This window comes from Podarcis liolepis (assembly GCF_965112155.1).
Source record: "Podarcis liolepis genome assembly, chromosome: 6".
Lineage (NCBI taxonomy): Eukaryota > Metazoa > Chordata > Lepidosauria > Squamata > Lacertidae > Podarcis > Podarcis liolepis.
Genome location: NC_139559.1, coordinates 33,397,482 through 33,420,659, shown reverse-complemented (window position 1 = coordinate 33,420,659; position 23,178 = coordinate 33,397,482). Strand labels below are relative to the sequence as shown.

General features: G+C 43.9%; 1 protein-coding gene across 3 annotated transcripts in view; it reads right to left on the bottom strand.

Moving 5' to 3' along the window:
- SYT2 (synaptotagmin 2) overlaps positions 1-23,178 on the bottom strand; it is a 151,881-nt gene that overhangs the window by 74,150 nt on the left and 54,553 nt on the right. For 2 of the 3 annotated variants that reach the window (XM_083508577.1, XM_083508580.1), the window contains exon 2: positions 20,318-20,358. The exons of the other annotated variant lie outside the window; for it this stretch is intronic. The gene's annotated coding sequence lies outside the window, so the exon portion shown is untranslated. The remainder of the gene's footprint in view (positions 1-20,317; positions 20,359-23,178) is intronic. 3 annotated transcript variants of the gene reach the window in all.

The following is a 23,178-nucleotide window of genomic DNA, read 5'->3' as shown; positions in this document are numbered from 1 at the left end:
CTGGAGCGGTACCTATTTATCTACTTGCACTTTGACGTGCTTTCAAACTGCTAGGTTGGCAGGAGCAGGGACTGAGCAACGGGAGCTCACCCCATTGCGGGGATTCGAACTGCCAACCTTCTGATCGGCAAGTCCTAAGCTCTGTGGTTTAACGCACAGTGCCACCCGCATCCCTACATGACTTTGGTACTGTAGGGTACCGTATTTTTTGCACCATAACACTCACTTTTTTCCTCCTAAAAAGTAAGGGGAAATGTCTGTGCGTGTTATGGAGGGAATGCCTACGGGTGGCATGCCTACGGATTTTCCTCCTCTAAAAACTACGTGCGTGTTATGGTCGGGTGCGTGTTATAGAGCGAAAAATACGGTAGTTTGCACTCCTCCCTGTCCTCTGTCTGCTGGACAGAGTTCAAGGATGCTACTGTTTTGTTTATTTGTTGCATTTATAGCCCTCCTTTTTTTCCTCCAAGGAGCTCAAGGTCGTGGACATGGTTCTCACCCACCTCATTTCTTGCCCACACTAACCCTGTGAGGTAGGTCAGGCTGGGAGGCTGTGACCGGCCCAAGGTCACTCCGGGAGCTTAGTGGCCAAGTGGGGATTTGAACCCTGCTCTCCCAGGTCCTAGTCCAACACTGTAACCACTACGCCAGCTAATAAAAGCACTCAGAGGGGACTGGCGGCCCACAGACAGTATTGAAGGCTGCATTTTACCCTCGAGACCTGAGATTCCCTACCCACAGGGTTAGAGAGACAAGGGCACAACAGCAGTCATTTCCCCTTTCCTCCCTCTAGCTTGACAAAGGTTATGGTTCAGAGAATTCAATTTATTTTATTGTGAGATATAAAATATTGATGCAATCACAGTTCTGCTCCAGTGCAATGTGTGATCTGCTATAAGGAACTGGTTTATATTCTGGTGCATATTTCACCAACAGCGTTATGAGCATGTGCAAAATACAATTCTATATAGTTAACTTAAATTAGGGCTATCCCTACACATTTGGGACTAGGAGCACAGCTGAGAGATTGGACAATAAGATTTACAGCACAATGTGCACTCAGAAGTAACCTTACTTCTAGCTGGCACACTTCCAGGTAAGTGTGCATAGGATTTGAGCCATAAACACTATTTTATTCAAGAATTTATAAACTGCACTTTAAACAATTTATAACTTTGTTTCAAAAGTTTAAACAAATAAAAATGTCAAATGCTTCAGTATAAACTGGTTTGCAAAATCACGCTGCTATATGTTGTCAAGCACTGATTTAATTTAGCATAGAGGGGAGTGATGAAATGTTTGTGTGTCAACTTGCTTCTTAGCACATTATCCACATGTTACATCACAAGAACTGGGTCCATGGCACATGCCTCATATAACTTCAGTTTCTTGCTTTAAAAACTGCCAGCAGATTTTTTAAAAAACAAAAGAATGTTTTTACATCCCACTTTTCTGTATAAAGTACACCATGCAGGCTATGTAAGTGGAGTAATAATACCATAGGTTGGGGTACTAGTGTGTCATGATGTGTGTATAAAATCAACAGCATGCACATCTATGTTGGGATAGTTGACTATCAGGAAGAAAAAGATATCCTAAAATAGAAACAATTTTACTTGCCTGGGAATAACAGCCTTTCTTTAGCAGTGGGTTTGCCTGTTACTGACAATTTTTAGCGACTTTGCTATTTTACAATTTATTAAAATATTTACAGTCTGCCCAATACCAAATGATAGCAGAGTGAGATTCACAAATAATGAAAACTCCAGATCCTCTTAGGTCAGTTGTCTGAGCTTTAATTTGAACCTTTCTCTTCTGTTTGAACCTAAGCTTCCGCATTACTATAACTTGGGTAGCCAATGTGGTGGCTTTCAGGTATCATAAATTACAACTCCCACCATCCCTGACCATTAGCCATTAGCTGGGGTTGGTGGAAGTTGGAGGCCAAGAAATCTGGAGGGCAGCAAGTGGACTACACAACACATCCACATTATCACCCCTGCTGGAGGTTCTGTGTTGCTAAGTGAATGCAGGAAAGGAGCTTGGGTCTGATATCCAACCGTGGTTTCAACTGGATGGCTGCTGTTCCCTCCCACTGCCCAAGGTGGTAAAACATGCTGTGAAGCAAGAGAAATGCCTTCCATCCTTTTTGCCAAGCACTGTGGATACATTAGGGGTGCAGTCCTGTTCACATCTGAGAGTAGGTCCTATTGAATTCAGGTGTCCATGTTTCCACAAAAACTTTCCTAGGCTTGGTCTACATGGCTGTGATCGTATGCCCCATCAAATGTAACAAACACTTCTGAGTATATGCAAAGGATTGTCCCCTAGGTTCTTTTGTTCACTGAAGTTAGAACATTGGAAACTGATTTATTCTGAGTCAGACCATTGCTCTATCTAGTTAAGTATAGTCTGGCAGCAGTTCTTCAGGATTTCAGGTGGACATTCACAGCCCTACCTGGAGAAGTCGGGGATTGGACCTGGGCCATTCTGCATGCAAAGCAAGTACTCTGCCACTGAACCGAGAAGGTCAACATTTCTGCTCTGAACAATAATTCCCATTTAGGATAAGGTGCTTGAAATTGCAAGTAATTAGGCAGGAATATTTAGAGGTTCTATGTCTGGGTGTCACACAAGTGCCTTCTGAAAATGGGACAGTCTGTTCCAATCCTCCTCCACATCCAGAAAAATTGATTTCAATTGATTTCTGAAAATAATTGATAATGCAATAAGGGGAAGAAATGTAGCTAATGCTATAAGGAAGTTGGTCAGGCTATAAAGCTGCCTGGCTCGAGATGTACAGCAGCAGCAGGAGAAGCCATTCCAAACTGCCATTGATTTGATCATAACTAGCTAATTGATTCTAGCCAAGGTCTTTCTCATCTCAGAGACACAAGATTCCCTTATTAAGCCTGGCATTAGTTTTTGCCTCAGCCTACACCACAAATTTAACAAGAAACAAATTACAGGAGTGGAGTCCTGTAGTTCATAAGTCTTCTGAGGTTAATTTCTTTGTACTTCTTGCAAAATGGGGAAAAGTTCTCACTTGCCTTAGTGCACAGCCAAAAACGCCAAAGAAAAGAATGGTATTTCAGTTGCAAAGCATGAAAACCAAATATGAGATTACATGTGCAGTTGTGTGTGGGGAAGGCAAATATATGAATCCCAGTGGCCTGCGTGTATGGGATGGATAACTAAGAATCAGCTGGCTGTCTGGATTCAAAACATGAACAGACTTTCCAACAGGAAAGAGCTCCAGTAGCAGAGTTTAAACTCACAAAAGTTAAGCAGCAGCATAGTGTTAGGAATATATGTTACTAGACTTACCTTATCCCATTTACAAGGCTCCCCTCTTTCTACTCCTTTTGCAAGGAACAGACCACACACTTCTAAGTTTAAAATGCTTTACTTACAGATTCAAAAGTCTGATACATGTGTTGTTCCATGCATCTGCAAGGAGAACACAGGCAAACTCTTATTGGCAAGAAAATACAGAATATAGTTCCAAACATGTGTTCTAAGTTTGAGAGCAAACTTAACCAGAGAGAAAGTGGTGCAGAGAGAAAGGAAAAGAAAGACGCTCATGGAGGAAAGGGAGTGTGACCTAGTTAAGTCTAGGAACAGAACTCTGTGGTCCCAACCCCTTCATACACTAACTAGCTCTCAGGCATAGTTATGTTTGACTCCAATTTCCCACAGTGTGTATAACTTTAATTCTATGCCTACTTTTACTAACCCTGTGCACTAAAAGAGACATAGAAAAATAACTCATAGACCTCCAATACCACATCATAATGTACATACAAAAGGAATTTTCAGATCTGTATTTTTCCACATACTACATCAAGTTGATTGAGTTATACACATGGATGGCAATGTGCAAATCCATCATTTTTTAAAAATAAATAAATAATCTCCATTTATTTCTAGAATAAATAACAATTTTTGCATGCAGAAATGTGCAAAGATTTGTACTAGGACGGAGTGTTGGCAAAGATAAAAAGTGATAACAACATGGTCTAAAGACAAGTGAAGGGTTTTCCATACAGAAGCATACTGGATTGCTAGCAGACACCAATGCAAATATAATTTGCTTCAGCTGGTTCACTGCAATTGCAGAGATCTGGGTTAATGTGGGAGATTTTCAGTGCCTAGAATTCTTAGCTGCAGTCTTTCTGGAACTTCCAAACATGGTGTATTTTGCTCAGCCTGTGCCATTGTGCAGATGTTAGGACTTATAGGCTAAGCAAGATTAATGTCTTCCTGGGGAGGGGCGATAGATTGCTCAGGAAAATATGGTTTGCATACAGAATATCATAAATGCAGTTTCAGGCATCTCCAGATCTGAGAAAGACCTCTGCCTAAGGTCTTGGAGAGCAAATGCATTTTGAGTAAACAACACTTTCCTAGATGGACCAATGCCCTGACTCAGACAGCTTCATATGTTCATTGAGTCTGATAGAGGTCTATACTGATCACAAGTAAGAAGCCCATGCGCTGCCAAAAAAGGAGGATTTGCATCACCAGAAAAAAGAGGACAAAAGAGAGCATGCAATTTGCATGTGCTGATTTATATATGCAGATATATACATAATTAGTAGAATTTAAATAGAAATTAAATACAACTCACCATATTTGCTTTCCCAGCACACTAGGAATAACTGCTACGAAGTTTTAAATTAGGCAGTACAGTATTGCAGGTACAAGCACAGCAGCAACTTTGTGTCCCATTCTTTGAGCACTTACAATTGGCTCTGTCTTTTGGGATTGTCTGTCTAAGAAGCACCCCACTGTATTGAACATTGACGGGGGGGTGGTCTACATCTGGGCTGCACCAAGAGTGGCTAAGACATAAAACAAAGGTATCCCATGGCACCTTTAAAAACATACAGATTTATTGCACACATGGCATGACATTTCTCCTTTCCTTTTTATATTCCCATACTTTCTTGGTGCTGTGGGAGACATAAACTCTCACTGATTCAAACATGGGGGCTTACCTGTAGAATAAGAGAATAGGAAGGGACCTAGAATCATAGAATCATAGAGTTGGAAGAGACCACAAGGGCCATCGAGTCCAACCCCCTGCCAAGCAGGAAACACCATCAGAGCACTCCTGACATATGGTTGTCAAGCCTCTGCTTAAAGACCTCCAAAGTAGGATACTCCACCACACTCCTTGGCAGCAAATTCCACTGTCGAACAGCTCTTACTGTCAGGAAGTTCTTCCTAATGTTTAGGTGGAATCTTCTTTCTTGTAGTTTGGATCCATTGCTCCGTGTCCGCTTCTCTGGAGCAGCAGAAAACAACCTTTCTCCCTCCTCTATGTGACATCCTTTTATATATTTGAACATGGCTATCATATCACCCCTTAACCTCCTCTTCTCCAGGCTAAACATGCCCAGCTCCCTTAGCCGCTCCTCATAAGGCATCGTTTCCAGGCCTTTGACCATTTTGGTTGCCTTCCTCTGGACACGTTCCAGTTTGTCAGTGTCCTTCTTGAATTGTGGTGCCCAGAACTGGACACAGTACTCCAGGTGAGGTCTGACCAGAGCAGAATACAGTGGCACTATTACTTCCCTTGATCTAGATGCTATACTCCTATTGATGCAGCCCAGAATTGCATTGGCTTTTTTAGCTGCCGCGTCACACTGTTGGCTCATGTCAAGTTTGTGGTCAACCAAGACTCCTAGATCCTTTTCACATGTACTGCTCTCAAGCCAGGTGTCACCCATCTTGTATTTGTGCCTCTCATTTTTTTTGCCCAAGTGCAATACTTTACATTTCTCCCTGTTAAAATTCATCTTGTTTGTTTTGGCCCAGTTCTCTAATCTGTCAAGGTCGTTTTGAAGTGTGATCCTGTCCTCTGGGGTGTTAGCCACCCCTCCCAGTTTGGTGTCATCTGCAAATTTGATCAGGATGCCCTTGAGTCCATCATCCAAGTCGTTGATAAAGATGTTGAATAAGACCGGGCCCAAGACAGAACCCTGTGGCACCCCACTAGTCACTCTTCTCCAGGATGAAGAGGAACCATTGATGAGCACTCTTTGGGTTCGGTCAGTCAGCCAGTTACAAATCCACTGAGTGGTAGCATAGTCAAGACCGCATTTTACCAGTTTGTTTACAAGAATATCATGGGGCACCTTGTCAAATGCCTTGCTGAAATCAAGGTAGGCTATATCCACTGCGTTCCCTTCATCTACCAGGCTTGTAATTCTGTCAAAAAACGAGATCAGGTTAGTCTGACATGACTTATTTTTCAGAAATCCATGCTGACTATTGGTGATCACAGCATTCCTTTCTAGGTGCGCACAGACTGTTTGCTTAATGATCTGCTCCAGAATCTTCCCTGGTATTGACGTCAGACTGACTGGGAGGTAATTATTTGGGTCCTCTCTTTTCCCCTTTTTGAAAATAGGGACAACATTTGCCCTCCTCCAGTCTGCCGGGACTTCGCCTGTTCTCCAGGAATTCTCAAAGATGACTGCCAGTGGTTCTGAGATCACATCTGCCAGTTCTTTTAATACTCTTGGATGCAGTTCATCTGGCCCTGGAGACTTGAATACATCTAAACTGGCCAAGTATTCTTGTACTATCTCCTTAGTTATTCTGGGCTGTGTTTCCTTTGCTGAATCATTTGCTCCAAATTCTTCAGGTCGGGCATTGTTTTCCTTATCGGAGAAGACTGAGGCAAAGAAGGCATTGAGGAGTTCAGCCCTTTCTGTGTCCCCTGTTTGCATTTCACCATCTTCTCCTCTGAGTGACCCCACTGTTTCTTTGTTCTTCCTTTTGCTACGAACATACCCATAGAAGCCTTTTTTGTTGCTTTTGACCTCTCTAGCAAGCCTGAGTTCATTCTGTGCTTTAGCTTTTCTGACTTTGTGTCTACATGTGCTGGCTATTTGTTTGAATTCCTCTTTGGTGGTTTCCCCCCTTTTCCATTTTTTGTACACATCCTTTTTTAATCTTAACTCAGTTAAAAGTTCTTTAGATAGCCACCCTGGCTTCTTTAGGCACCTTCCATGTTTCCGTCTCATTGGTATTGCCTGAAGTTGTGCTTTTACTATCTCCCTCTTAACAAACTCCCAGCCATCATGAACTCCCTTTCCTTTTAGTATTACTGTCCATGGGATCTCACCCAGCACTTCCCTAAGTTTTATGAAGTCGGCTTTCTTAAAGTCAAGAAATTGAGTCCTAGTATGCTTGGCTGCTCCTTTCCGCTGTATAGTAAACTTCAGAAGAGCATGATCACTCGCGCCTAATGATCCTTCCACTTCTACCCCACTAACCAGGTCATCAACATTGGTTAGGACCAGATCTAAAATGGCTGTTCCTCTTGTTGCTTCTCCCACTTTCTGGACAATGAAGTTGTCTGCAAGGCCAGTGAGGAATCTGTTTGACCTTATGCTCTTGGCTGAGTTTGACATCCAACAAATGTCCGGGTAATTGAAGTCCCCCATTACTACTATCTCCCTTCCTTTTGCATACTTGGCCATCTGTTCCAGGAAGGCATCATCTATGTCCTCCGTTTGGCTTGGGGATCTATAGTAAACTCCCACAATGAGGTCTCTGTTATTCTTCTCTCTCTTAATTTTGACCCAAATGCTCTCACTTTGGCTTTGAGGTTCTAAATCTTGGATCTCTTCACAGGTATACACATCCCTGACATATAACGCCACTCCTCCTCCTTTCTTGTCTGGTCTGTTTCTCTGAAATAGATTGTATCCCTCCATTATTACATTCCAATCGTGGGACTTATCCCACCAGGTTTCATTGATGCCTATTATGTCATATTTAGTTTGCTGTACCAAGAGCTCAAGCTCATCTTGTTTATTTCCCATGCTTTGCGCATTAGTGTACAGACATTGAAGTCCATTAATCATTCCCCCGTGTCTCTTATTTAAGGATTTTTTCCTCCCACCACTAGGTCTGCGTGCTGTTTGCTCCATTTGGTCTATGACATTTGGATGATCATCTTCATCAATTGATAGACTCCTACCTTCAGGAGCACTGTCTCCCTCCCCCACATTAGTCAGTTTAAAGCCCTCCTGATGAGGTTTCTGAGATTTTTGGCAAAAACGTTCCTCCCAACCGTTGTGAGGTGCAGCCCATCGCTTGCCAGAAGTCCATCTTCAAGAAACTGCAGTCCGTGATCTAAGAATCCAAACCGTTCCTGTTTACACCATTTGCGAAGCCAGCTGTTCACTTCCACTATTTTTTCCTCTCTCCCTGGGCCACGTCGTTCAACTGGAAGGACAGATGAGATGACAATTTGTGCATTTAATTGCTTCAATTTCCTGCCCAGAGCCTCGTAGTCTCTTTTGGTCTTCTGGAGGCTATTGCTTGCAGTGTCATTGGTTCCCACATGAACCAAGAGGAAGGGGTATTTGTCAGTGGGTTTTATGATTCCTTGCAGTCGTTCAGTTACATCTTGGATCTTAGCCCCGGGGAGACAGCACACTTCCCGAGACATCTTGTCAGGCCCACAAATCACTGCTTCTGTTCCCCTCAGTAGGGAATCCCCTATCACCACTACACGCCTCCTCTTGGGTTTGGTCGGGGTTCTTCCGTGAGCTGTCCATTCCAAGGTCGCCTGCACATTCCCTGAGGACTGACTTTGCTGCTCGTCTTCATTTACCTGATCGACTGAAATGAGGGAGAGATCCTCAAATGGAGTCTGCTCTTCGTCTTCCATGCTAGGGGAGAGGACCTCAAAGCGATTGTGTATTTCTAAACAATCAGAACGAACCCGGGGCCTCCTACTTCTCTGAGTCACGTTTCTCCATATATCTGGCTCCTGTGTTGGTGAACTAGCCTCCTTCTCAGGGAAGTCCCCTGTCTCCTCCTCGATGGAGACGGTGTGGTCTGTTGCTTCCAAGAAGAGCTCCAGCTCTCTAATTCTTTGGAGCGTAGCTACACGTTCCTCCAGTTGCTGGACTTTGTCTTTTAAGAGTGCAATCAACATGCAATTGCTGCAGGTAAAGCTGCCTGCAACCTTTGGCAAGATGGCAAACATTGCGCAGGAACCGCAGGCGACAGCAGCTGTTCCCTCCCCCTCCATCTTGAGAATGTGTCGGGGGTGGCTACAGCGGTCCTCCTTCATAAAAAGCATGAAGACAGGACAAATAACTCCCCCCACAAAAAAAACCTAGGTCTCCCCCAACAAATGTTTGAAACTAGCTCCCCTAAATCTAAAAGATGGATCAAACTGCACGCGCCGCTAGGCACGCGCCGCTGCCCTGCTTGCTCTGATAAGCTCCTCCCACAGCTAATCACCTTCCTCAACAGAAACCCTGCCCCCTCTGACCTTTGCACAGGGAGAACAGCTAATCAGCCACAAAGAAACACAAACACACAAGAGAAAACCCTTTTTGCTCCTTCCTCAACTGCTTCCCTGCTAGCTCTGATGACCTTGGAGATCAATAATTCCAAACGCCTGCACTGTGCAGAATCTACAGTGCAGGAGTCAATTACAGGATCCCTGATACGTGATGGTGGTTTAGCGTCTTTTACACTACAGTATTTCAATATCCCTTACAACAGTCCTATAAGGTAGGCTAACATTATCCCCATATTTCATGAGCAAGTTGCTGAAAACGGGTTGAATGGCCAAGATGCAATTTGGACCAAGGTCTTCCTAGAGTACAGATCACACCCTCAGCCACAACAGCACACTAACTCCCAACTCCTAACCCCATCTGAGCTCTGCTATGTGATACACATCACAGCATACATTGGAAGCCACCTGCTCCTGCATGGTAATTGATTTTTCCAAGGAAGGCGAATGATGAATGTCAACACAGTACGAAGAGGAAGGGTAGCGAAACATCAAGGGGAGTGCAAGGCATCCAGCAAGCTATGTGACAGGATTTTCCAGACTCATCACACAGCTGATTGCTTGCAGGATGAGGACCTGCAGGGTAGCACCAGCCTGAGCCTATTCAGCTGTGGAGGTGGTTAACTTCTTAATTAGAAAACACTGGAACCGCCTTTTATTTTCCCCACTGAGCAGATGGATTAAATTGCTTGTGAAGACACTTCATTTCTTGCTCTGATTATGGAAGGGCTGCACTGATGCCCTAACAGCCTCTCAGGGACAGCACTTGAGAAGCAGCAGTTAGGGGTGGTACTTTCCCCCATTTTTAAGTCTCTTTCTGCTAAAGCAAAACAATTCCCATCCATTTCCGCCCATCACTGATTGCTAAATGACTTTTGGGCTTTCTTTTAAAGCTTGTCTACAAGGCAGTGTTGTGTCGTGTTAACTAGAAGGATGAATTTAAAGTGTTTTTGTTAAACCAGTGCCAACTCCTGTTTGAGGAGTCTGCAGGGCGCTTTGAGGGCCTCCAGTGGGCTCACCTACTACCAGAGGCAGGGATTTAGTAGGAAATTAAAATGGTGGCTAGCGCCGGCCTAGAGATATATTGGACAGACTTCATGGGTGGGGCCTGCTGGGGTGCTGCAGATGCCCAAGGATGCTATGTTGCTGGCCCTGGCATTCTAGAACAGACTCCCAAGAAAGGTGGTGGACTCTCCTTCCTTGGAGGTTTTTAAGCAGAGGTTGGATGGCCATCTGTCATGGATGCTTTAGCTGAGATTCCTGCACTGCAGAGGATTGGACTAGGGCCCTTCCAGCTCTAAGATTCTATGATTCTGCTCTAAGAATAAACTCATTGGGTGATACCCAGCTAAGTAATATTCAAAGCAGATCCATTGAAATACATTTGTTACTGAAGCCTGTTGATTTCAAAGGGTCTCCTCTGAGCATGACTGACATTGGCTTCAATTGTAAATGCATACTTTTCCAGTTCCTGTTTCAATTCATTTTCTTCCAGTGTAAAAGTACTTTGGTTTTGCAGTAAAATAAAGAGAGGAATGTTCATTAATTTAGCAGAGCCCTGTTGTATTATTAGCACAAGGGGACATCAGCCCATGCATCAAGATCAGCAGAGGAGGTCCTACTTGTGGTCCCTTCACCAAATGGGATCCACAGGACACGAGTGTGTTGCAAGGCCTTCTCTGTGGTGGCTCCTTGTTTATGGCATTATTCATATTCCCAGACTTCCGGGAGGGGTGAAGTTTAATGCTGATTGACAGAATTTGCTTTATTCATTCCCTGCTACCATGTAGTTTTTAAAAACTGATGTTTTATGTATGACACCATGTTCTATGTAGTTTAGCCTTCAAAATATTCTTAAGTATGCTTTTCATGTTATATGCATTTGTGCCCTGGGGCCATTTGCTGCTAAACATGCTAAATAAATACTGTAAATGTGGCCCAATATCCTGTTGTCAACCAAGAATCTCCACAAGAAGCAAAAGAAGAGTCTCCTTGAGTTCTTTTTGCGTACCCTCCAATATTTCTCCGATGAAAATAGGGATGTCCTGTTCCATAATAATTATACTATTTATACCCCACACATCTTACTGGGTTGCCCCAGCCACTCTGGGCAACTTCAAACATACGTATATAAAAACATTAAACATTAAAAAAAACCATTCCCTATACAGGATTGCCTTTAGACAGCTCAGGAGTCGATTAACTCCATACCCTCCAACGTTTTTCCAATGAAAATGGGATGTCCTAAGGAAAAGCGGGACATTCGGGGATCAAATCAGAAATGGGGACGGCTTCCCCAAATCAGGGACGTCCCTGGAAAATAGGGACACTTGGAGGTCTGAGAGTGGATGATAAAAGGGAGGGGTGAGTGTGTAGAAATCAGCCTACAGGTAAAATTCACATTTGTTGCTTTGCCCCTGGCCCCATCCACCAGTGGCAGGCGGCCCCCAGAATGTTATCCAAAAGGGAATGTGGCCCTCTGGCTGAAAACAAGCACACAACCATGATTTAAAGGTACAGGAGCCCTGTTCTTTTTTTCTCACTTGGCCATGCTAGGGTGAGCCCTGAGACAAACTAAGCTGAGACTAAGGAAGCCAAGATGATTCAAGGCTGCTCAGTGGCTGAAGGGGGACCTAAGTGGGAGGAGGATGGGTTGCATTATAAAGTGTATTTTGTTTTACTGTACTTTAGGTAGCCCTGAGATTGCATGTGGAAATACAAACCTTGTAAATAAGTAACTTTAGGGCTTTGGGGCTCGGTACAATCCACTGGAATATAATGTAAAAGATAGTTTGTTGGTACTGCTTCAAGGCCAGCCATTTGAGATGAATTTATGACAAGATTTGCACCAGCATGAATAAGCATGTGCCCTTCCTGACATACTTTGTCCTCAAAGGTCATATTGCTTTGCAGACATTTGTGGGGAATGCTTTGCTTGCTCCCCCCCCCCCATGAGATAGAGCAGTATTAATAGCCCTAATTATCGCCATTTATGAATCCTCGGAATTGCTGCCATCTGTCACAAGCACTGGGGTTTTCCGAGCTATGCTGCTCGTCGACTCAATTTTCATACAAGCCACGTTCATGAAAATCACAAGGCTACCTTGGGATGGCCCGCTGCTGCCTGGTTTTGTGTGATAAAAACCATGCTCACCCCCAAAGTTATCTGGGATTTATTGAAGGCATTTTATCTTGTGGAAAGAAAACAGTTCCCCGAGACTGTTTCCCCTCCTCCAACCCAAACACACACCCAACTAAGCACCCATTATCTGAGTATAACATGATGGGAAATGAGATCAAATGCCACATTCTTTCCCCAGGCCACTGATTCTCAAGCGGGGACCACATAGTGTGCCCGATGGCCACAGATGCCTTTCGCCCACCTAACAGGTGCCTCTAGCCTGCCTTTAGTATACCAGAAATCTAGGCTGGTGCATTTAAACCGATTAAAGGTCTCTGTTGCTCTAGCACAACAAATCCACTTTAAAAATCACAGAGAGAGACTTTTTGTGGTTTGAAAAGTGATGGGGAAATGAATGGAAAAGAACGACTAGCTGGAATACATGTAAAGGACGGGTGCAGGATGAATGCTCCTGCAACTGCCTCGTAAACAGATCAGAAGGAATGCTGAATGAAGACTGGAGACAGTCGGACCACCACGTAAGCTTTGTACAAGCAAACCAGGAAGAATGCTAAATAAACAGGTGATCCATCTGCAGGGGCACAATGCCCCTCCAGAGTGATTGGAGTCTGTTCCTCTTCATCCATAATAAGTCCACGAATGAAGCAAGGCAATGTCTCTGCAATTGGATCAATGAAGGCAAAGAATCATTAAAGCCTCATCCCTGGTGGTGTTTAGGCAGGCAGTGCAAACATTCCTCCTCTGCATGGCTTTAAAGGTTTCGACTCTGCTCCTTTTGTGTTCATGTTTACAGTTTTCATATCTGCTATTTGGTGGCGTTTTGTTCCATTTGTGCAATCTGTTTTCGGTTATTTATATAAAGTGGCATATATTTATATAAAAGTATTTACTTTTATATAAATATAGTAGGAAAGAGACCATGCTTGCATCACCTAAACCCAGACCCTGTTGTACCCAGGATGCAAGGAGAGGTTGAGGGTAGCTTTCCCATCAATGGTGTTACTGCAGCCCTGATGATTGGCTCCTTTTCACTTCTTTTCTCTGATTCTTTTCTCCCCTTTGTCCCTATTTCTACCTTTACATCTTAGGAACTACGTCCCCAGTACTATGCCCTCAGAGACAACTATCTAGAGAAAGCCAATATCCCAGGAGCCTCGCCACATGGTCCCCATAGGTAGCTCATGCCGTCTGGCTGCAACAATGAATGTTATACACAAAGCATGGGAATCAAAGGTGAAAAGGGAAGACTCAGTCCTTTGTGTTGCATTCCGCATAACAAATCCTGTTAGTCCTTATGTATAATGCTGGAGGCATGAATCCATTTAAAATTCTATTTCATACTTTCCTTTATATGATCAAAAGAGCCAAAGGATAGACTTGATCCTATTTTTCAAGCAGCTTTTCCCACCAGCCCACAGGGGTCTCAATATTTTAGTTGAGGAATTACAAATATACAGAGGAGCCATGCTCATCCCATGCTGAAATGCAATGGGTCCTAGATGGGGACAGCACTCAGGAGCAGGTACACAGTCTGGGGGTGCTTCTAGATCCAGCTTTGGTACTAGAAGACCAGGTAGCTTCAGTGGCTAGGAGCTGAGCCTGGTACAGCAGCTTTGAATGTTCCTGGAATAAGGGAGCTTGGTAGTTCAGGCATTGCTGACTTCAAAACTGGATTACTGCAACATACCTTATGTGGGGCTTCCCTTGCACTTGACCTGGAAACTGCAGTTAGTACAGAATTTTAATCTTATTAAAGAAATCAGCAAATGATCTCTGCCTCAGCTCAGGATACAGGTTACAAGGTTCATTGGACACATCAATGGGATCTAGAATACCAGTCTTGAAAGACCTACATTGGCTCCCAGTACGTTTCCGGGCACAATTCAAAGTGCTGGTGCTGACCTTTAAAGCCCTAAATGTCCTCGGTCCAGTATACCCGAAGGAGCGTCTCCACCCTCATCGTTTCACCCAGACACTGAGGTCCAGCACCAAGGGCCTTCTGGCAATTCCCTCACTGTGAGAAGTAAAGTTACAGGGAACCAGGCAGAGGGCCTTCTCGGTAGTGGCACCCGCCCTGTGGAATGCCCTCTCACCAGATGTCAAAGAGAAAAACAACTACCAGACTTTTAGAAGATATCTGAAGGCAGCCCTGTTCAGGGAAGCTTTTAATGATTGACGGACTATTGTATTTTAATATTTTGTTAGAAGCCACCCAGAGTGGCTGGGGAAACCCAGCCAGATGGGTGGGGTATAAATAAATTATTATTATTATTATTATTATTATTATTATTATTATTATTATTATTGCAAAAATATCCTAACACCACACACACACACACACACACACACACACACACTGCACTACTTTTAAAGAAGCAAGGTGGGGGCCCATCATTTACAAGTGAACAAGACTGAACTTACAATCATGCGCTCCTAGGGGGGAGGGGTGCTGAGTCTGCTCATACCTGCACTGATCGTGGTGCATCCTTAGGGTGTCCAACTCTCCCTCTGACCTGTTTGGCTCCTCCAATTGACCAACCGGTTCCTTGGCTACCATGGGAACTTCACTCTCAGGAGATGAGGTGGGGACCGACTCAATTAGCTCCCCCTCCATTTCTGAGACATCTGATATCCATGGGTGGGGTCCTCATCCATATCCCTGACTGAGCTAACTCCACCCCTTACCTCGGGCTCCTCCTCTGACAGATCCTGCCATTCCTGCTTGGCACCATGGATCCCATGCCAGGATCAAGTTCAAGGTGTTACTATTGGTGTATGAAGCCCTTAACGGTTTGGTAGCAGTTTATTGGCCCACCAGACCACTTCAACCAGCAGAACTAGCACCATTACAGCTGCCACACAATACTCACCCCACACTTATGAATATTCTCTTTGGTAAGAGAGCTGCATTGCAAAACTTGGAGTAGCATGAATTCTGATTGATGGCTGCATTTCATTTTGCGAAAATTCTCAGTAGTGTGACTTTTAATTGATGGCTGCATTTCATTTTGTTTTGGGAAGTGCAAATGTGGTAGGTGAACTGAATTGAAATTTGTCCCCCATAACCCTATCCAGAACTATTGGTTTTGCCCACATGCAAACTGAAGCACTAGTTGAATTGTATGATCACCAGCTCCCAGTGGCAGCACCTCCTTCCCCTAACCGCCACCCAAGGGGCTTCTGAGGAACCATTTTGCCCTGAGGGAAGTGAAAAGAATCAGATTAAACTTGAACTCATGAAGACAAAGCAGCAGGAGAAGAGGCACAGCAAAATGGAAGAAAGAAAAGAAGAGCAAGCCAGCAAATAAGGAGAACAGGTGCAGTACATAGTATGTATAATTCTAGCCATCTGGGTAACAAAGCCAACCATTATAATACTAGTTACAGATAGGTAGCCGTGTTGGTCTGCCATAGGTATCTGAAGAAGTGTGCATGCACATGAAAGCTCATACCAAGAACTAACTTAGTTGGTCTTTAAGGTGCTACTGGAAGGAATTTTTTATTTTCATTATAATACTGTTAGGGTCACCCCAATCTCCAGGATTGGTGCGAGATTCCAGAGGTCTTGGCACTTAACTGGGGTTTCCTTTGGAAATTAGGCACAGCGGAGACTGTAGTGTCTTTATGCTACGTGGTTTATTTACACATATTGACAACCTGTGTCTATATCGTGAGAGAGAGAGAGAGAGAGAGAGAGAGAGAGAGAGAGATCAGAGCATTCACAACTCATTATTATCTTTGCTCCTTTCTTACGAGCAGCAGGCTTAGGTCTACAAACAGAGGAACCAGTCATGCTGCCTGTCCCTTTGTTATACCCTGCTCTAGCCAGGCGGCCAAGAGTTCTGTGGCCCCTGATTCTCCCCCACTTTTCAAACCTTTCGCAAAATGCCACAATTTCCCTTCAGTCTACGTCATCCAAGCTGAAACCCTCAACCTTTTCTTTCCCTGTGCAATAACACACACAGCAGCAGGAGGAGCCCCACCCCTCCCTGTCTCACACAGGCTTAACCCTGTCATCGTCATGACTTCCCCAATGAGTGGATGACTGGCCATCATCAGCCTTTGTTCCCCTTGATGGCATATTTCCTGGTGATACCCTGATGCAGAAAAAGGTTGGCAGGCATTTTTACACTATCAAACAGCTGTCAGCTCATCTACATTCTCAAAGCACTGATCAAACACTAGCACCCAGGAATCTAGAGGGGGTCAGGGCACCCACAACATGGGGGAGTCAGGGTACCCACAAAATCCATAGCAGTATTTTTGCTCCTCTCTCCCAGTCCCCTTTCCTTGAGTGTTGTGTTTCTTTAGATTAGATTTTTGTTAGCTGCTCCGATAGCCTTTTTTACGTGAAGAGCTGGGTAAAAAAAAATGCTTTCAATAAATAATAATATTTATAAATAAAATGTCTTTTATTGGGTTTTTCAATCTTGGTGTTTGGGAGCCTGTTAATATGGAAGACCTTAATTCAGAGCTTTGTTTTCTCATGTTCAGTATTGCCTTGACTCTTCAAGCAAGAGAGTTTCTGAAATTAATGATGCCTTGCCCTGCTCCGTGTGCTACTGTGATGGCATTTACATGGGAAATTAGAGTAAGACTGTTGCAGATGACTGAGTGCCTTTTTCTGAGACAGAATTCAAGCCTCCCTGCTTTTGCTTGGCCTTAAATGGATGAGCCAATAAATATAACTAAATGCTCACTCTGGGAATGTGTTCTGTCTTCTTTGTCATCATTTATGGTTCGTCTCTGTAGGAAAAGATCATCTGCCTACCATATTTTATCACATCACTGCCTACCCAAAAGCTGGGATTTTCAGGAAGCCAAATGGCACACCAGACTGTGTGATGGTAAGATGCAAATGAAAACAAAGAGAAAACAAACAAAGCTGCTTATTGGGGCGGCGGGGGGGGGGGGAGGTTAATGGTGGTGATTGTTTTAGTATGGCAAGAACTAGCACCAATGGGTATAGTCAGCTCTACAAACCCTAGAGGCTGCTTTGCATGTCTGACAGAGTATGCTGCTGTTAGTATACTGGAGTTAGGTCCTGAGATGCTGGTGATGTGGAAGTCTTTGGAGCTAAAAGCAGAGAGTTTGCTAACTCTAGGTGGAATCATATTCCACTCCGTCAACCTGCATAGTGGCACCAGATTCCAGGCTTCCCACAGTCATCTGGTTCACTGTGAGAACAGGATTCTGGACCGGATACACCACTGGTCTGATCCGGCAGGATCATCTTATATTCCTATGTAATTCTTAGTACTTCCACCAGTTGTCTTGCCTGTGGCTCTGCAGGGTGGTGTATGATAACTGCATCCCCTCCCCCACTTTTCTCTTAGTGCCCTGTCTCCTTGGGGTGATTATGGCCTCTAGCCCAAACCTAGCTCCTGGATCCCAGTCTGGTGATTTGAAGTTATATGGGTTGTTGCAGAAAGAGTCTCTGTTGTACATAGAGGGCCTCAAGATCAAAAGAAAGGGGACAGGCAATCAGGAAATGGAGGGACTCAGCTTCCCTTTCTGTGACTGAGCAGCTGTGTCAACTGCAAATATAATGCACTGCATTCCTAACCCTATCACATCCCTCACCATATGTGTTCCTTTTGATTCCAACCACAGCTTCAGCTTCTAAATCATATGCTACCCTGATTCAGATATTCCCACTGACATGTAACTTTAATCTGACATTTGAATTACTTTATGTACCCCCAAGGACAATCTTGGAAGCTACAGCTGATGCATAGGATCTCCCCAGCCCACCTAAACAGAATACTTGGGAATACTGCCTTGGCTTCTTATTTGCCTCTGAACCTTGTTCAAGGAAGTACTTGGGATCACCTTTAAAGCCTAAACAAAACTGGCTAAAGCCTAAACAAAACAAGCCCTCTTTAGGGAAGTTTTTAATGACTGATGTTTTAATGTATTTTTGATCTTCTGTTGGAAGCCACCCAGAGTGGCTGGGGAAACCCAGCCAGATGGGCGGGGTAGAAATAAATAAATAAATAAATAAATAAATAAATAAATAAATAAATAAATAAATAAATAAAATAATAATAATAATAATAATAATTATTAGTCCCCCATCTGCAGCCACATATGGCATAAAAATATTTTCCAACCCCACTCTCAGAAAGGGTTTGCTTTCCTTTCTTCTTCATGTCTATAAATCAGTAGGTTTCACAGCTATTGCCTCTTTTATAGAATCCAGCAGCCGCTCCTCCCAGCAAAAAAAGCTTTCATGTGCTGTTGGAGCCTATAAATCATTACACAGAAGCAAACCCCACTGCATTCAAATGGGCTTGCTCCCATATAAGTGTGATTGGAGCTTGAGCCTCCCTCTTCTCTCCAAAAGCATTGGCCGAGGCTACTCTTCCTGCTCCAACAATGATAGGCAGCCTGGCTTCATATCCCAGTTTTGCGACATTACCATAACAAAGCAAGAGTTAAAGAGCTGAGCTTCATCTTGTCTAGGATGAAGGAAACACTTCAGAGAGGAGTTTTGGGATCTGGATCTACCTTTGCTTCAGATAATTGTTACAAGGAAAGCCGTGATATGTTATCCGGTACAATGTTAGTAAATGGTACCTGTTTATCTACTTGCACTTGACATGCTTTCGAACTGCTAGGTGGGCAGGAGCTGGGACCGAATAACGGGAGCTCACCCCGTAACGGGGATTCAAACTGCTGACCTTCTGATCAGCAAGACCTAGGCTCTGTGGTTTAGACCACAGCACCACCCGCGTCCCTTTGGAAAAAAACAGCTGTCTGCAAATACTCAGCAGGATGACAATACAAATGAAGAGGAAAGGCAGATGACTAGATTTGTGTGTGCGTGTGTGTAATAAAAAAAGCATTGTTTAGGGCAGAAATGGTGAAACTGTGGCCCTCCCGATATGGTTGGGCAATGAACAGGGTGTTGGGATTTGCAGCCCAACAACATCTGGAGGGTCACAGTTCCCCTATTCTTGATCCAGTGTAATTGCTCGCATAGGGAAATGGTGGAGGCTAAATCACATATTATACCAGTCTACGTAACAACCTGGTGAAGAAATATATTAATATAATCTGTTCATGCCTGGGCATTTGTAAGCTACAGTGTTGGTGGTCTCTCAGAACAAGCTAGTGGGGTTTGTAGCTCTGCGATCATGAATTACAATTCCCATGATTCTTTGGGGGAAGCCGAGTGTGCTGAATTGTGTGTTAAATGTGCGCTGAATTGTGTGTTAAATGTGCTTTAGCCACCCTTGCCTCCTTTTAGGGGTCTTCCGAAAGCTGTATTGTTTAAATAGGCCTTCAAAATACAAACATCACTTTTTCACCAAGTGGGATATACTGATGTTCTTCTACACTTTACCTCATTCTTCCCCACTCCTAGTCCTGAGGTCCACTCATTTCCTGCTGCTCTCCAACAAACTCTCCTGAAGAACCAGCCTGATAAAACTTCTATGTATGGTACCTAAAAACTCCATGAGAAACTGATGAGATGAGAAACTGATCTCAACATAACCTAGCTCAAACAAGTTTTAAAGGAGGTAAGATTTCTTTTTAATTAAATCCAAGAAGTTTGGGAATATGGTAAGGGTGCTGCCTGGAGGTTTAAGGAAAAATATGCTTTCAATTATGGATGATATTTTAATGAGTATGCACTTTCATAATGAGATACTTATGCTGGGGGCAGAGGAAAATGCCTCTTTCATACGGTTCCTCCACAGGTTCAGTAAAACAGCACAGACATGTCAGTGTGCCTTCCTCACAGACACATTCCCCTATTTATTGTGATAGTGCAGCCATGGAACCACGAATACTCAGAATGAGATTCTAGCATAAGAAGAGTGGGTACTCACCAGCAGGCTGGTCTCAGTGCCTGGATCACAATTTGAATGGCCTGTAAGTAAGCATAATTTATAAATAAAAATAAAGTCAGCTTCAGCTCCCAAGCAAGCAGACAAAAGCAGATATGTGCAATTTAAAAAAAAAAAATTTGTGGAAACAAAACCAACCTAATCACTCCATCGAAGGCATGCTTTCCATAGAAGTAATAACCTTGGTTTTACAGTGTCGTGTATGTTCTAAAATGGTGTTGCTTCTGCATTCAGAAAAGGTCTTAGTTGGGGGGGGATGCCTTTTTCTGTGATTCTGATTAGGTGAAGGAACGCGAGAGAGGCGTAAGCCAGATGTGGGGGGCTCTACTGTGCACTGTATTGGCCCTTCCCCAAAACAAGGAAGTTCCTCTGCCTGTCAGCCCTCAACTGCTGCATGCCAGGGCAGTTTCTTAGTGTTTCGTTGGATGAGGAGGCTGACCTGGCTTGCCTAATTAATATGTGGGTCGGGGAGCAGGGTGGTGCTGGCCTGTTCCAGTTATGCCCACTGCAGCAGAGAAGACTTGCAGTTTGAGGAAGGGGAGTTGCTATAATCTACAGAAATGCTTTTGAATTATGGTGCTGGAGGAGACTCTTGAGAATCCCATGGACTGCAAGAAGATCAAACGCATCCATTCTTAAGGAAATCAGCCCTGAGTGCTCACTGGAAGGACAGATCCTGAAGCTGAGACTCCAATACTTTGGCCACCTCATGAGAAGAGAAGACTCCCTGGAAAAGACCCTGATGTTGGGAAAGATGGAGGGCACAAGGAGAAGGGGACGACAGAGGACGAGATGGTGGGACAGTGTTCTCGAAGCTACCAGCATGAGTCTGACCAAACTGCGGGAGGCCGTGGAAGACAGGAGTGCCTGGCGTGCTCTGGTCCATGGGGTTACGAAGAGTCGGACACGACTAAACGACTAAACAACAACAACAGAAATCCATTCTTTCTCTGCAGGCTTCCTGTAGAGCGATGATGAAGAATGTGCCTGGTGTTGGGCCAGTGGAACAGAGCAAATGGGGGGGGGCAGGCCCCTTGTGTGTGTGTGTGTGTGCACATACACATATACACACCATATGAGGGTTGAGGTGATCACCTGTTGCACCAAGATACTCTTTCTTAATTCGACCTCTCTCCCCCTCCCCAACCTCAAGAATAATCCTTGCATTTCCCCCCCTTTAACTCCATGCCCACACTCATCAGTGACTGATTTGTACTTGGTTGTTCAGAGCTTTTCTGATTGCTGCCCCATGGCTTCATCTGAGCTACACGCTGATGGTTTTGCTCCCAACTTGATGAAACAACCACAATTTCTGCAGCGTTTTTATTGTGTGGAATTTAAGGGAAATGGCTGTTAGTATTGCAGTTAGTATCACAATGGCATTCCAGGCATACCAAGATGAGATTGGGTGGTCCAAACTCATGGTCATGCTTCTTCCATTAATGCCAAAGCAGAGGTATGTGGGAAAAGGTAAAGGTAAAGGTAAAGGACCCCTTTACCTTTATCAGTTAAAAGTGACTCCGAAGGTGCCAGTGTGTGTGGAGAACTGTACCTACATTGTATTGTTGGTCAATATGGTTTTGGCACTGGCACCACTTTCCTGCCATATATGGGATCAGGATGAATTATTTGGTTTGAAAGCAACAGGTGCATTAATGCATCTGAGGAATTGGATTGCAGTTCATGAAAGCTTAAGCTAAAACCAACCTGTTAGTCTTTCAGCTAACACATAAGTTGTTGTTCTTGTTGTTATTTTAGATCAGGGATGGGGAACATGTGGCCCTGCAGATGTTGGATTATAACTCCCATCGTCCCTGACCATTGGTCCCTCACCAGCTGGGCCTGATGGGAGTTATCGAGTCCAACAACAACTGTAGGGCCACATCTGGAGGTTCCCTGTTCTTGCTTTGGATGCAGATACTTCAAACCATCCCGAACATGCTGATGTTCCCTAGGCCATAAGACCCATATTTTAAATACCATCTAGATCACAAACCCTCTGGTAACTAGAAAATACTAAGATGCCAATACACAATAAGGCAATTAATTTAGAGGGAAACTAGTCCTCTGATGAATCTGCTTATATGTGTCAAACCTTATAATTAATAATTATTTTATTATTTATATCCCACCCATCTGGCTGAGTTTCTCCAGCCACTCTGGGCAGCTTACAGCACATATACAAATCTTAACATTTAGACTTACAAATAAGCCCCACATATATTGGTGCCATCAAGTATGTGTGTTTAGAACACTGCTTTGGCGTGGAGACTCTAACAGACCTGCTGCAAAGCTTCAGTAATTGGACTCCACTAGTTTGATGTCCAGCTAGATATCTGTGACAGCTACACAAAATAACTACACCTGCTGCACACTCCATCAGTATAAGTCCCAATGGGCTCTGCCTTGGCTGGAAAGTATGAGGTCAAATCTCCAGGGTGCGCAAATTGGCACACTGAATTTAGCAGAACTGCGCAGAGCTATTGTAGTGTGTGTGAAAGAAAGGCTGAAGAGATTTGGATGAAAATGCACAACAGATTAAGATTCAGGGTGTTTTTAGGGGGGCTGAAGGAAGAAGCAAAGCTGCTAACTCATGATTGTTTCCAGGTCAATCAAAGGCAACCTGATTCTTCAACTGCAGGAAGCAATCTGGGTCAGATATAGAAAGAAATGAGGTAATGCAGTAAAGGGGGGGGAGAGATGTGCTGCTCAGGAGCTTTTGAATAGCTGGACCCAAGTTAATACAGGAACCCTGGAAGTATCCAGAGAATATCTTTGTTAATGAGCTAACTGAATTGGAAGTGACACAAAAACTGAGTAATGTGGAGACCATTTTTCTACAT